Consider the following 13,287-nt stretch of genomic DNA (forward strand, 5'->3'; position numbering starts at 1 on the left):
TTTCACTTTTCCATCTGCGCCAACTGTCAGCCTATCAACGTTCCATCCCCAACTGCAATTCAGCCTCGCAAAATGGGGTGAGGGGTGGAACATATCAATCATACTCTTACTGTCTGGGAATCTCAACTTTTGAAGCTGAATTTGTCACACCATATAAATGCCTCAAGTGTGGAAAAAGCTTTAGTTGGAATGACAGCCTTACTTCCCATCACAGAAATCACACAGATGAGACATCATATTAATGCCTAGAGTGTGGGCAAAGTTTCAAGCAGAGTTTGCACCTAACTTGCCATAAAGAAATTCATACAGGAGAGAAAATTGGAAAAATGCCTGGAGTGCGAAAAATTGATTGCACAAAGAAAATTATTACCAACGTTATAACTTATGTCTGTAAATTTATTCCTAGCTTTACATATGTATATAAGTCAATAAATATCATAGGAAAAAACCACATGTAATAAATCAACACGTCAGAAGTTACATTTGTTCAGGCGTCTAGTATCTTCTTTACATTAATAACAATAAAGTGCTGAGTGCTCAAAGTGCTTTTTATCATTCTAATTGCACATATAGATAAAGTGCAAATGCTCATGTAGCACCATACAAACACCAGTCCTTATAATGCCACTCAATCTCCAAGACGCCCAACGCTCCAAACATGTGGTAGTACAATTCCAATAGTACTTGACAGTTGACGGTAGAGTTCACAGAATGAAAAGTCCTTGAATATTTGTTGTGTAACAAATCAATTCTTCTGTGATAATAATTCCTCTAACGGGTGGTCTAGATCCTTATCACGCCTGTTTCAAGAATCTCTTTTTCAAAGACTACAGTCACTGGAAAAATACTGTAAATCCATGAAACATGAGCATGTAGTTACCATAAATTACAAATTACATATATATTACAAAAGTTATTAACAACACTCACGTATAAATTCTTCAGTCGTCTCTTAGGTACCCACTGATACAATCATTTCCTGTGTCGTTATTACATCTATTCATACATTTAGCTTTATAGAAGCTTCCAACCATGCCTTCTTGCTGTTAAGAGTCTACTTTTAAAACAAACCCTGCAGACGTGGTGAATCAGCCCAGAAAGCATGAAAAATCATTACTCATGTTTAAGTCTCTGGGTGTCATGCTGTTTAACCTATAAATCCAGAAAGTCTCCTTCCTGCGCAGTTCCCTTGTAACAATTAACGGGACCTTGGTGTTAGCTTTAAACAACACACTGAGCCACATGTCAATTTCGCTGTGTTTTTTTTCTAAGTAATGTTGGACTAGTGGAGCTTCTACCCTGTTCTTTATTCGTGATTGATGTTCATTCAGTCTAATTTTGATGGAATGGGTGGTGCTCCCCACATACAAAAAACCGCACGGGCACTTTAATAGATAAACTACACCCTCCGTGTTACAATTAACAAATTCACGTGTGGTTCTAATGCCCAGCTGTTCCACTTCATCCCTTGTCATAATTAGGGAGCACTGTTTACATCTCCCACATTTATGTAAGCCTGAAGGGAGTCCCATGGAATAGTTCTTGTTATTTTGGCACAAATCCGAATGAATGATAAGGTCCCTAATGTTTTGTGTTCTGAAGGCTATTAAGGGGGAGTCCTGGCAACCCAGAATATCCTCCACTAATGGCCAGTATTTGAGGATGATCCGTCTGATACGGTTGGCCATACTGCTGTAATCAAAAACTCCTACCAGACTCTCCATATGTGGACGTTCCCTAGATGTTAACATCTCAATTCTCTTTGTATTGTTAGCATGTTGTATGGCCTTATGCAGCACCCTGTCAGGATAACCTCGTCTCTTAAAGTCCTCCTGCATCCTACTTCTTTCCTTATCAAAGTCACCTGGGTTGGTTGAATTTCTCTTAGCCCTGAGTAACTGGCCAAACGGCAAATTAGATCTTAAATGCCCAGGGTGAAACGATCTATAATGTAGGAAAGAATTTTTATCAGTTACTTTCTTATAAGGGCATACGGCCAGTGTGCTTTCCTCAGTTCGATATACTGTCACATCCAAATAAGTCACACTTTCATTGCTCGCTTGCCAGGTAAATTTTATATTCGGATGAACGTCTTTCATTCAGTTTCCCAACTCAACAATATTTATATTATTCACCACCAGGAACAAATCATCTATATAGCGAACAAATATAAGGATCTCCTTCCAATATGGGTTGTTTGTAGGATTACAAAAGTAATCATGCTCCAGCCTGCCCATAAATTTGTGACACTAAGAGCTGCAGAGCAGCCCATAGCGACTCCTCTTACTTGCAGAAAAAATCTGTCTGCAACTCAGAAATAATTATTCTCAAGTACTATTTCTAAGAGTGAAATCAAAAAGAAGGTAGGTGGGTTTGGATCTTCCCTCTGCTCTAACGCTTCCATCACTACTGCCCGTGCCTCCTCATGCGGGATATTAGTATATAGTGAAGAGACATCAAGGGTGACTAACAGTGCACCCAATGGTACCTTAAAGCCCTCTATTTTGCATATAAAGTCTCTGGTGTCTAACAAAAAAGTCGGTAGTTTTTTAACAACACCCTGCAGGAAAAAATCCAGATATCTGGATAGTGGTTCTAGGATCAAGTTACGCCCAGGTACTATGGGGTGACCTGGTGGTGGAAAACCCTCCTTATGGATTTTTGGCAAAATATATAGGGCCGGAGTTCTAGGGGACGTGTTAACCAGTTCTTTATGTACTGCTTCCGTGATATATCCCAAAGCCAAAGCCTCGTCCACCGTAACCTTAATGAGAAAGCCTATTCTTCTAACTGGATCCGAGGAAATAGGCAAATAATTATTCCCATCTGCAAGTTGTCTTTTGAGTTCCAACATATAATCTGATTTGTTCATTACTACTATGGCTCCCCCCTTATCCTCTTCTTTGATAATAATGAACTCATCCTGTGCCAATCTACGGAGTGCCAGTCTCTCTGATTTAGGCATATGGTTAAATGTAGGCCCCTCCCTGGCTTCAATTGATGTTATGTCCATTCCAAAGTGCCCTCCCTCATGCTTCAAACCAGAAAGCCAAGAAGAGAGGAGGAAGAGGCTAGCCCCAGTACGACAAACTGTCCTCTGTGGATGTAGAGCCTGGAGCAGCAGCAACTATCTCCTTCTCAAATTTTAGTACCGTTTATGGCACTGGAACTGGCCGCCTCCCACCCCTGGACCACCAGGGCTTTGGCATTATTTCTTAAATCTTCACAGTTTCATATCGCTGTAATGTAGCTTAACATATCAATCATACTCTTACTGTCTGGCAATCTCAACTTTTGAAGCTGAATCCATCACACAAGATAACTGCCTCAAGAGTGGAAAAAGCTTCAGTGAACATGGAAGTATTAATTCCCACCAAAGAATTCACACAGGGGAAAAACTGTATAAATGCCTTGAAAAAAAAGCTTCAGTCGGAGCAGCAAACTTACTTCCCACCAAAGAATTCACATAGGGGAGAAACCGTATAAATGCCTGGAGTGTGGAAAAAGCTTTAGTTGGAATGACAATCTTACTTCCCATCACAGAAATCACACAGACGAGACACCATACTAATGCCTAAAGTGTGGGCAAAGTTTCAAGCAGAGTTTGCACCTTACTTGCCATAAAGAAATTCATACAGGAGAGAAAAATGTAAAAATGCCTGGACTGTGAAAAAAGCTTTCACCTTAGTGTGTCAGAACTGTGGCTAGATAATGTCCTTACTCCAGACTACCTTCTGCAATCAGACAAAAGCCCGTTGTTTTCAAAAGTTTACTGAAGAAAGAATGCATTATAGTCCACGAGCCTGAATACAATATTCAGGATGGTACATGTGAATTGTTACCAATGACAGGCAAAGCATGAGGTACAGAGTAACAGATCCCAGCAGGCCCAACCTCCCCCCATAGTTCTCATAACAATCCCTTTGAAGTCAGGAAAGTGAAAGTTCTTCAAGGCTGGAACAGCGGTAGCCAAAACAACCCTCCTCTGTGAGATAGCTGCTTGGGAACATCTTGGCACCTGTGAAGAAAGCACTCATAACACTGAAAGGATTAAAATGGAGTCTCTTTGGTAATAGCATACATGAAAGTTTTCTGAGCATGACATTCTGCCCCCTCTAAGATGCTTCCCCCCCAGGTTTATGTGGATAGCGATTATGGAATGCCTTGATTAATCTAGGAGCATGAACATGCACAGAGTTCACCCATTCATCAAACCCAGAGTCAAAGTCCTTCCACCTGATGAGGTAAAACAGCTGATTTCTTTTTAGTTTAGAGTCCAAAATTTGTTGTACTTCGTAATGGGTTTGATCATCAATTAGAGTGGGAATAGGAGGGGCACGGGTGTGCCAGTGGTTTGCTGGAGGAGCTCGTTTCAACAGGCTGACATGGAAGGTATCATGTACGTAGCGTAAATTCTTTGGTAAATCTAGGGCAACAGTCACTTTGTTGATTACTTTACGAACAGGAAAAGGTCCTAGGAATTTCAAAGCCAGTTTGCGGCTGGTTTGGGTTACTTTCAGATTCTTTGTGGAAAGATAGACAAGATCACCGGGTTGTAAATCCCATTCAGCTGCACGGTGGCGGTCAGCATACTTTTTGTAATCCTGTTTGGCTTTATCGAGGTGTTTTCTAATTTGAGTCCATTGCTGAGCAGCTTCCCCCCACCATTCGGTGACGTCTCTGGATGCTGAAGTAGGAGGGGGGAGCGCTTCAAACGGGAAGGGTTTGAAGTGAAAGCCATAAACTACTTTGAAGGGAGTTTCTCCTGTGGAGGCGTGTATGCTGTTATTGTAAGAGAATTCTGCCAGGGGGAGCAAATCGACCCAGTTGTCTTGCTGAAAATTAATATAACAGCGGAGGAATTGTTCTAATATTTGATTAGTTTTTTCTGACTGTCCATCGGTTTGAGGATGATGGCTTGAACTTAAACCTTGTTCAATACCCAGCATTAGTAAAAGCTCCCGCCAGAAGTTGGCAACGAATTGTCCGCCGCGATCCGAAATCACCTTTGATGGAAAAGAATGTAGTTTTACAATGTGCTTTAGAAAGATATCAGCTAGTTTTTGAACTGAAGGTATAGTGGTGCAAGGTATAAAATGAGATTGTTTGGAGAATAAATCCACTACGACTAAAATACAGTTGTGACCTTTGGAGGGGGGTAAATCAGTAATAAAGTCCATGGATATTACTTCCCACGGTCTGCTTGGTGTTTCTAAAGGTTGTAATAGTCCCGGTGGTTTGCCTTTGCGGGATTCGGCACTGAGGCAAACGGGGCAGGACGCTATATATTGGGAAATGTCTTTGCGCATGCCTGGCCACCAAAATTGACGTTGTACTAAATGAAGTGTTTTTAAGTACCCATAGTGTCCTGCCGTAGGGGCATCGTGACAGCATTGCAAAACTTCCTTTCTTAAACTTTTGGGTACATAAAAGCGGTCTCCCCAAAGCCATTCCCCTTGTTTGGATTGTTGCAGTTTGTCTTTGGGCACGTTCCCCCCTTCCTTTTCCACTTCAGCTTTCAGTTTTAGTCTCCACCCCTGATCGGGTTGAGGGGGTTGGGTTGTGCGACTGCGTGTGGTCACCACACCCCCTAATTGCGTAGGCGAAAAGACGGTGTCTACTGTCTCCTCCCTTTTGCTTTTGTGCTGGGGCATGCGTGATAGAGCATCAGCGAGAAAGTTAGTCTTGCCCGGTAAAAAGTTTAAAGTGAAATTGAATTTAGAAAAGTACTCCGCCCACTGCAGCTGTTTGGCATTTAGTCTCCGGGGGCTGCGTAAGGCTTCCAAATTCTTGTGGTCCGTCCAAACCTCGAAAGGATGACGGGCTCCTTCTAACCAATGTCTCCAGGCAGTAAGAGCTGCTTTTACAGCAAAAGCCTCTTGTTCCCAAACATTCCAATTTCTTTCTGCTTCAGAAAATTTTCGGGATAGGAAGGCACAGGGCTTGAGTTTCCCGTCCTCCCCCCTTTGCAAAAGTACGCCTCCAATTGCGGTGTTGCTGGCGTCGACCTGCACCACAAAGGGGCGATTTTCATCGGGGTGTTGCAGAACGGGTTCTGAAACAAACTGTGTTTTGAGGTGGTTAAATGCTGCTTGGCATTCTGGTGTCCAAGGCAATTTGGCACTCGGTTTTTTGGCTTGGTCCCCCTTGTCTTTGGTTTTTAACAGTTCGGTTAGAGGGAGTGTAATTTGAGCAAAGTTCGCAATGAATTCTCTATAGAAGTTGGCAAAGCCCAAAAAGGATTGTAGCTCTTTGCGGGTAGCGGGGGTTTGCCAATTTTGTACTGCTTGTACTTTGCCCGGGTCCATTTTCAAGCCATCTTTGGAGATGCAGTAGCCTAAATAAGTGAGTTCTGTTTTGTGGAACTCACATTTAGATAGCTTGATGGGCAGTTTGTTACACATTAGAGTGGTCAAGACCTTTTTTACAAGTTCTACGTGTTCTTCCTCTGACTCTGAATAAATTAAAACATCATCTAGGTACACCGCAACCCCTTTGTATACGAATTAATGTAGTACTTCATTGATCATGGACATGAAAACCGAAGGGGCCCCAGCCAGGCCAAATGGCATAACTAAATATTCATATTGGCCGAGGGGCGTGTTAAAAGCGGTTTTCCATTCATCCCCTGCTCTGATACGAACATGGAAGTAAGCGTCTTTCAAATCCAATTTCGTAAAGATCTTACCTTAAGCCACGACGTTGAGTAGATCTCTAATGAGCGGGATGGGATAGGCGTTGCTGGAAGACACAGCGTTAAGTCCCCAAAAATCCGTGCACAGTCTTAAGCCCCCATCCTTCTTTTTAACGAAGAGCACTGGCGCAGCATGTGGGCTGTTAGTGGGTTGAATAAATCCTCTTTGAAGATTGGTGTCAATGAACATGCGGAGTTCTTCCCTTTCATTAGGGCTCATGGGATATAGACGGCCCTTGGGCAACGAGGCGCCCGGTAAAATTTCCACGGCACAGTCCGTCCTCCTATGGGGAGGTAAGGTATTAGCTTCTTCTTCTGTGAAGGCTTGGGTGTAAGCTCTGTATTGCTTGGGTATTAGGTTGATTTCTTCCTGGGTGAGGAGAGCGGGTTTGGATCTTCCCTCTGCTCTAACGCTTCCATCACTACTGCCCATGCCTCCTCATGCGGGATATTAGTATATAGTGAAGAGACATCAAGGGTGACTAACAGTGCACCCAATGGTAACTTAAAGCCCTCTATTTTGCATATAAAGTCTCTGGTGTCTAACAAAAAAGTCGGTAGTTTTTTAACAACACCCTGCAGGAAAAAATCCAGATATCTGGATAGTGGTTCTAGGATCAAGTTACGCCCAGGTACTATGGGGTGACCTGGTGGTGGAAAACCCTCCTTATGGATTTTTGGCAAAATATATAGGGCCGGAGTTCTAGGGGACGCGTTAACCAGTTCTTTATGTACTGCTTCCGTGATATATCCCAAAGCCAAAGCCTCGTCCACCGTAACCTTAATGAGAAAGCCTATTCTTCTAACTGGATCCGAGGAAATAGGCAAATAATTATTCCCATCTGCAAGTTGTCTTTTGAGTTCCAACATATAATCTGATTTGTTCATTACTACTATGGCTCCCCCTTTATCCGCTTCTTTGATAATAATGAACTCATCCTGTGCCAATCTACGGAGTGCCAGTCTCTCTGATTTAGGCATATGGTTAAATGTAGGCCCCTCCCTGGCTTCAATTGATGTTATGTCCATTCCAAAGTGCCCTCCCTCATGCTTCAAACCAGAAAGCCAAGAAGAGAGGAGGAAGAGGCTAGCCCCAGTACGACAAACTGTCCTCTGTGGATGTAGAGCCTGGAGCAGCAGCAACTATCTCCTTCTCAAATTTTAGTACCGTTTATGGCACTGGAACTGGCCGCCTCCCACCCCTGGACCACCAGGGCTTTGGCATTATTTCTTAAATCTTCACAGTTTCATATCGCTGTAATGTAGCTTAACATATCAATCATACTCTTACTGTCTGGCAATCTCAACTTTTGAAGCTGAATCCATCACACAAGATAACTGCCTCAAGAGTGGAAAAAGCTTCAGTGAACATGGAAGTATTAATTCCCACCAAAGAATTCACACAGGGGAAAAACTGTATAAGTGCCTGGAAAAAAGCTTCAGTCGGAGCAGCAAACTTACTTCCCACCAAAGAATTCACATAGGGGAGAAACTGTATAAATGCCTGGAGTGTGGAAAAAGCTTTAGTTGGAATGACAACCTTACTTCCCATCACAGAAATCACACAGAGGAGACACCATACTAATGCCTAAAGTGTGGGCAAAGTTTCAAGCAGAGTTTGCACCTTCCTTGCCATAAAGAAATTCATACTGGAGAGAAAAATGTAAAAATGCCTGGATTGTGAAAAAAGCTTTCACCTTAGTGGACATTTGCATTACCATCAAAGAATTCACTTGAGGCAAAATCATATAAATGCCAACACTGTGTGGAAAGTTTCAGTCTAAGTTACATTGCTAAGAATACATTGTTTCAGTCTAAGTTACATTGCTAAGAATACATTGCCACCTTTGGATAAGGAAACTTAAAAGGGGAGCAGTTTCACCACTCATTCCAAAGTGCCCTCTCTTGTGCTTCAAACCAGAAAGCCGAAAAGTGAGGAGACAGAGGCCAGCTCCAGTATGACAAACTGTCCTCTGTGGATGTAGAGCCTGGAGCAGCAGCAACTGTATCCTTTTCAAAATTCAGTACTACTTCTGGCATTCCATTCTGGGAGGAGATTTTAAAGCAAATAAAATGAATAACAAACTATGACATACCCTTAGAGCCTCAATTAATTTTTTAAAATCTATGGCAAGGGGTAAAAGTGCCAACACCTCAACGAGATTTAATTAATAACCTACTTGCTATAGCAAAATCATCAATAGCATATTTTTGGAAAAATCAGTCTCCACCATCCTTAAACCACTGGTACTCCAGAGTGTGGGACCAGCTCATTATAGATAAAATAACAGACAATTTATTGGCTAATTCCTCTACATCTAACTATTATGAAAAATGGTGGTCTTCTTTAGATTTTATTGACAAAACCGAAACACTCCCCCCAACCATCTTTATCAAGATATATTGAAAGTCTAGCACTACAAACTAAACTATCTATACCAATATATTGTGAAATTGTTTTTGTGGTGTGTGAACTACAAATTACAGTAAACAAGTGTTTTAAATGTTTTTCTTCGAAACCTGCAATCTTGTATAACCACTATATTACTCCATGTATTTGCTATTTAATGTTTATTTTTATTGTCTCTGTTCTATAATGAATAAAATTGCTAAATTGAAAAAAAAATTAAATCAAGAGAGGACTTAGCAGCAGAAGGGCACGCCTGTCAGTGGTTTCCATATATGCAAATTTTGGAGCGATTCAAACTAGACAAGAGTCATTATGACTTTGAGAAATCTAAAAATGAATTTGAGCAGGCCGATATGAGATAAAAATGGACTTTCTAAGCTAGTTCTTTGCTATTGGGCCGGCTGTCGGACATGGTTGCTGGTCCTAACCGTTGCTTTGTGGGATGAGAGTGGAAAACGTGGTGTTGAGTCCTGCTTGGACTTTGCAGCTTGACTTTACAAGGTGACATCTGTTTTATCAGGCAGGAGATACTTCTCAGTAAATTAGGGATTGTTCTCAACTAATCCTTGCTGTTTTATTTATCCTATCTTTGCACACTTCCTATATATGTCATCTTTTGGTACCATTCTTAAGAAACATGTGAATCTTGTGTGGTGATACTGAGTTTTGGGCTCCAATGTGAATTCAGCATCTTGGCCTATTGGCCCAGCTCTCATTGACCTGTTTTAGAGGGACTCAGCAAGCAAGTGGTCTACCTTGCAGGGCTGACAGCTTGATTAACACCTGATATGGATGGAGACTTTATTTCCTCATTTTCTGAGTTTAAGAAATTGGGTGCAGAAATCTGCCCTGGAGTGCAAAGGTCTCTTCCCTACAAAGTGTGTGTGTGTGTGTGTTTTGTAAAGAAACCCTGTTTCCAGCTATCTCCATACACTTATACACACACTCCCAACTGAATGTACTTTTAAAGAAAAAGGCTTTTTGCATTAGAAACTGGGAAGCAGGACTAATGAAATCAAGCCCCATCACTTTGGAAAGGCATCTCTGCCTGTATTGTCTGGCACATGGGATGCAATCCCTGATAATTAATATGATCTGGGTGCTATGCTCTGTGACAGCTTGGCACCCCCAGTTCAAGTCTTCCCTTGTTCCCAAAATGATGGCCCCAGGAATGACTCAGTCTCATACTTTCAGTTAACTGCTGGCATTCTGAAAGGACTTTCTGTTCTAGCTTTTACTTGTTGCCTCAACCAGACATTTTGCTAAAAGGTTTTCTGTGTGATTTTCTAATGTGTGTGTTTAAGCACAATTACTTGTATGTTTATGATTGATTGTGATAATTCTTTGATACGGTTAATAAGAGTTGAGCAGTAAGTTCATAGTTTTAGTTGTACACATGGTTTTGTTCCAAACATGCTGTATACATCCTAACAAGTTGTACACATGCTGTTCCTAACAAAAGTGAAGGCCACCTCTCCCTCCCCCCACCGGGAAGCCCCCCCCCATCCCTTTGATTCTTTCCCTGCAAAACAGGTCATCCCAAACTGTACTTAGAAGTTAGCCCTTTGGGCTAACTGCGACTCTCAGAGGCCATGGAGCTAAGACATCCTAATGAGCCTGGATGCAGCAGCTTCTCCCCTCAACACGAGTATCTGTGCTCAGCGATAACCCTGAAAGCAACGCTGGGCAGGAGCCCTCTTTTCTGGTCACCTCCAGGAATTCTCAGGCAGACTCAGGTTGCAGGGGAGAGAGAGAGAGAGAGAGAGAGAGAGGCCTGGCTTCATATCAAACTGAGACACTAAGATCAGTCTGCAGGAATGGAAAAGCTGGCCCACAGGCAGGAAGGGGGCCAGGGGGGTCCTCTGGGGGCCTGGATGCTCCCTTGACAACAGTTCTATTCTTTGGCTTCCTTGGGATCATCCTCACAATTCAGGCCATGTGTAAAGATCAGCATTTGCTGGGAAATAATTTTCGAGAACTGTCAAGGAACCTGCTTTGCAATTCAGAGCCCCCTGAGCTGATCAAGACCAGAGCACCAGCCATCTCCTGGCCTTTTGGAAAGTCAAGAAATCCAACCAGGTCTGTGTGCAAACAGGCTTGAGCTGGTCATCTGCTAGGTGAACTAGTCATGTCCATACATGGAATTCCCTCTGCCTGCCACACCCTTAGAATTCAAACCTGCCAATCAGATTCAAAGTTTCTAGCCTGGAACCAATCCCATCCCAGGAGAGACGCTGCCTTCCTCTCCATGCAGAGAGAGGAGAAGCAAAGCCACCCCTCAACCCCCAAAGTTTTGCAGCCGGTTCCTGGGTCCTGCCTGCTATCCCAGCCCCACAGCTGGGCTACCCTGGCTGGAATCGCTTCGTCTCCTCTGGGCCTCCCACGGACTGCAAGAGACTTCCAGCACCCGGGATCCGGGCTTCTCCTCCTGATTTCTGCACGGACAAGGAAAGGTACATCTTGGCTCGCCATCTTTAATCTGTCTCCCCTGAATTTCCAGTTCACCCTGCACAGCACTGAGAGGGGGAGCAGTCTGCTTCTCTCTGCTTATTAGGAAGACTAGACACTTCTCTTCCCTTCTGTCCTGCCCCTCCCCATTCCTCCCCCCTATATTTACACTTTAAACATAGAGGTAACTGAAGCTGCAGTTGGTCTTGGAATAGTTTTGGTTGATATTTCCCTCTCCCTGCCAGTTTAAATAGGCAAGGTCACATGTTTGCAGGGCTGTGGTAACAAACCCACCCCTGGGAAATGTATAAAAGAGGGGAACAAAGGCAGTAAACGACAATACTATTTACATTAAACTAAATAAATAGGAGTAAGGGAAATTAAATGTGGAGTAAGTAATACATGGAAAGATAAATTTAGGCCTTTCTTTCACTTATTTCCTATATACCCCACCTTTCTCTCCAATGAGGAGCCACAGTGGCTTATGTAATCCTTTCCGTTATATCCTCACAACAACCTTGTGAGGTAGGTTCAGTTGAGTGCGTCTGACTGGCCCAAGGTGACTCGCTCTTGTTCGCTGAGGGAATAATTGCTCTAGGATTGAGACTGTTGTGAGTCAGTAAATGTTGCTGTTGCTTGTTTGAGGTGATTTTAATTTGAACTCCTTTGGGGAAGGAGCATGTCAGTGTACACACAGGCCTAAGCTAAGGTTGCCAGCTCCAGGAAGGAAAATGCCTAGAGATTGGGGGGCAGAGCCTGGGGAGGGCAGAATTTGGGGAGGGGAGCGAGGCAGATCTCCCGGGATGGGAAGCCAGAGAGTCTGCCCTCAGAAGGGGCCACGTTTCTTCCAAAGTAATGGTCTCTGTAGTCTGGAGACCTTTCATAATTCTGGAAGAACTCCTTGTTCCTCCTGGAGGTTGGCCACCCTTCCTAAAGCGATCCCTAGACTGCTGGGGTGCCCAGTTTGGGGTCGTCTACATCGGCCAGCCTCAGGTTTTGGGTGGGCAACTCATGCCTCTGATGTTAGTCTTTGGGGTTGCCCTTGAAGTCCCGGTGCAATTGAATACCTAATAAATAATAATTTATAATAATACATTAATAAATAAATAGCAATAAACAACAATAACTGACTCCCCTCTCCCCTTCAGATTCAGTGCTATAGAACAGGAAGGGGGTCCAATTCCACCCCATAGAAAAATTATGGGCAAACTCCTCAACTTCCTTCACAAGGAATAATTGGGGTGATTGTTGTTATCCACTGCCTCTCAGAGTCAACTTTGCCTTCTCCCTGCTGTTGTCCCTGATCTAGAAATAGATTTTTGCCTTACCCTCTTCAGGCCCTTCCTTTTGGAGTCTGGGAGCTGCCCTCAGGATGACTTTGATAGAAATCTGACTGGCAGGTTCTCCCTTATCCCACCTGACCCCCCCCCCACAAAGGAGGAAGGGGCACGCAGCCCTCTCTCCCGGTCCCTCCTGCTCACCCACGGGGCCTGCAGAGGAGAAGCCGGGCTTTGCCCTGGTCCCTAAAACGCTTCAGGCCTTGAGCCCAAACCAGCCACAAGAGGAGCTGCAGAGGTGCTGCTAGAAATGAACAGGAACCTTCAAAGGAGATTTTAAATCTGTTTCCTGTTTCAACCCCTAGGGAGTGTAATGATGGCAAATACAGTTCTTGCTTGTTTGAGATGTTTATTCCCTGCTTTTCTTCCCAATATAGGCCAAAAGCACCTTCCAACAT

Source organism: Eublepharis macularius, chromosome 4 (genome assembly GCF_028583425.1).
Source record: "Eublepharis macularius isolate TG4126 chromosome 4, MPM_Emac_v1.0, whole genome shotgun sequence".
NCBI classification, from domain to species: domain Eukaryota; kingdom Metazoa; phylum Chordata; class Lepidosauria; order Squamata; family Eublepharidae; genus Eublepharis; species Eublepharis macularius.